At 34.6% G+C, this 2,877-nt stretch overlaps 1 pseudogene; it reads right to left on the bottom strand.

Annotated features, from left to right (window-relative positions):
* Positions 1-2,114: 2,114 nt before the first annotated feature.
* LOC102864353 lies at positions 2,115-2,555 on the bottom strand (annotated as a pseudogene).
* Positions 2,556-2,877: the final 322 nt, after the last annotated feature.

Below are 2,877 nucleotides of genomic sequence, written 5' to 3'. Positions count from 1 at the left end.
ATTTGAAACCAAATTTTCAGCCATGTAAATTTTAAAAATGAGTTATTTGAAATGTTGGAAGGAGTATGTGGGGATATAAACAATGGCAAGAAGATAGTAAGCATTTTTTTTTACTTTAGCATTAAGTTCAGAGAGAAGATAACCCTCATGAGATACCAAGCTATAGGCCAACAGAAAATGTTGAAAAATCAGAAATTTTGTGCTTTCAAAATAATATTAACTATGATAATGAAGACTGAGACATTCTATCAAGGGATAGACTAATTCTGTAAGAACCTTGAAGAAAGTTTCTATTTTCATTATGAACAGAAAGAAATAAATCATAGGTTATGATTTGTTCTGCCCTTTCAACAGACATTGAAAGGAATAGCGTTATTGAAGAAAATAGTTGCTAAAGGAAAATATAGTGTTTCTTTTATGTTCTGGAAGTAAGCCATCAAAACAGTGATATAAAACTCTAATATCAACAAGATCCACAAATTGTCAGTTTCATCAGTGAAGACAATGTTGATTTGTTTCTTCATGTCAGCTAGAATGAGTCATTCCATGTGGTTAAGCAATGAAATGTAAAGATTATAGACTTTGAGTAATTCAAAGTGAAAACCAGAGAACACATTTGAACTTAGTACTCTAATATCTTTGTAATTCTCTAGAGCTGGACCTCACCTTCAATCGTATTAACATTATCCAAGTACTAGATTCTTATCTCTGTCTATCTCCTTCAACCTGTTAGATGATTTTTACTTCATTTTCTTCCTTATTGAGACATATCCAACTTGGCTTCCTGTGTGCTACCAACAGCAAGGAGCTTGACTATCAGCCAAAAGTTTGTACCTCTCCATCTATCACTTCTACCTCACTCTTGTCAAAACATTTAACTTCCTGAATACTCAAAAGATCATTTACTAAATGCATCTTGCATGAATGCAACAACCTGACTTCTTATTCTTATCCCTGAAGATCTAGAGAGGGGAAAAAGAGTCACCAATAAAAAAATTAATGCTAATAATTGGCATCCCTTGAGATAAGAATACCTGGAAATTTTAGCCTCTCTACTCATAACTGTAGAAGGATTGATGGAATTAGTAGGCCTCTTTTGACAATTAGCCTGTTGTTGTTAAGTGATGTTGAGTACAACTCATAAAGACTCTATGAACAACAGTTTTAAACCCTGCCCTGTCCTCATCATCTTTGATGACAGTTAACCTAGAAATAACGAATTCAGTCAAGAAAAACCAATAAAAGTTAACATTAGCTGGTAAAATTGGTAGAAGAGACAGGATTTTGTAGTGTCTCAAAGTACCACTACACACACAAATAATTTTTAATACAAAAAGGAGAGAAGTATTTTTAAGTTAAGAAACATAGGAGATACTTTCAAAATTGAGAAGTCAAGTTAATATCATGCATCACTTCTATGATGTTCCAGTATGGTCTGAGTAATTATTAGGAAACTTCAGATAAACCTAAAATTATTGGCCTGGAATTGTAAAAAATGTCAAGTTCCTAAGAAGACAAGAAAAGAGTTAAAATTTGTTTCTGAATAAAAGATACTAGAGAAATATAACAACTGGATTTAATGTATGAAACTGGAATAGATCCTTTTGCTATAAAGAACATCACTGGAATTTGGCAAAACTTGAATGGAATCTCGTGGTGGGAAGGGCACAGGTGAGTTCTTTGTCCAATTCTTTCAACTTCTCAGCAAGTTTAAAATTATTTCAAAATGATCAGTAAAATTCTCTGTCCATTTTGAATCATTGGATATAAAAAGAATAGATGTGTATCTAGGTAGTGACATTTATAATGTTCAAAAGAGCATCTATTAATTTGTTTCTCAACTTGAGACATAAAATGCTTGTCTATATTAAAGTTACCAATATGTTCCTATTATATTCCCTAAAGAAACCATCTTCTTCCCTAAAGAAGATAACTAAAATTCTGCCTTTGTTTATTGGTTACCTTAATTCTTCTCTAAATAATTTTTTTCATTCTTGCCCTTTTTTATAGCTTTTCCTCCCTTATTGTTTTATAGATATTTTACTTTATTATTGTTTGTTTGGTGTACATGAAGGCAATTTATTATCAGAAAATAATAATTTGATGAATCTTCTTCACAGATGGTGACCATGGCAACTGCCCTTGTTATCGAAAGGTGTTGTCAGAAGGGATGGGGTGACATCTTCAATCTGCCCAATCTTCATTGCTGCACTGGCAAGAAGAGCTCCGAGGGCAGATTGGGCTCCTGGTCCAGGAGTCTTCATTCGATTTCCTCCTGTTGCACAGCAGTGATGCCCAGCTTCTTGGACCTCTGTGCCACATCCTAGGCAACAAGAAGCATATGGTGAGGATTCATCTCGGTAAGCCTTCACCATCATAGCACCAGTCACATGGCAGATGGTTTCCTTGCCATAGAGATCAGTAACATGGACCAAAGTGTCATTGAAGGATGTAAAAATGTGGCAGATGCCAAAGACATTCTCTCCTTCAGCCAACTGAGGTTCAGGGCTGATGACCTGCTCTTCCTTCTTTTCTTCCCCCTTACTATGTGCCATGTGTGCATGTTGTCTCCAGACTCCACCACAGGAAAGCAGTTTTATAAACATCCTAATATACTATACCTATTAACATTCAACAGCATATAACAACAACACACCTATTAACATTTTATTATACTACTTTGTTTTGTCTTCTTGTGCTGCACTTTGAAATCTTCTATTCAGCTTCTTAACTTCTTGATTTCATCCCTTTGCTTTGGCTTCTCAGTGCTCTGGAGTGCAATAGTCTCTTTTGACATCCATTTTGTTTCTTCTTCTTTGTAATGACCTTTTGCATTCTTCATAATGATATTCTTGATATCCTCTCACAACTCATCTG

Source organism: Elephantulus edwardii, unplaced genomic scaffold (assembly GCF_000299155.1).
Source record: "Elephantulus edwardii isolate Elephantulus edwardi_28Jun2011 unplaced genomic scaffold, EleEdw1.0 scaffold00001, whole genome shotgun sequence".
NCBI classification, from domain to species: Eukaryota; Metazoa; Chordata; class Mammalia; order Macroscelidea; family Macroscelididae; genus Elephantulus; species Elephantulus edwardii.
This window is presented reverse-complemented; position numbering and strand designations above follow the sequence as displayed.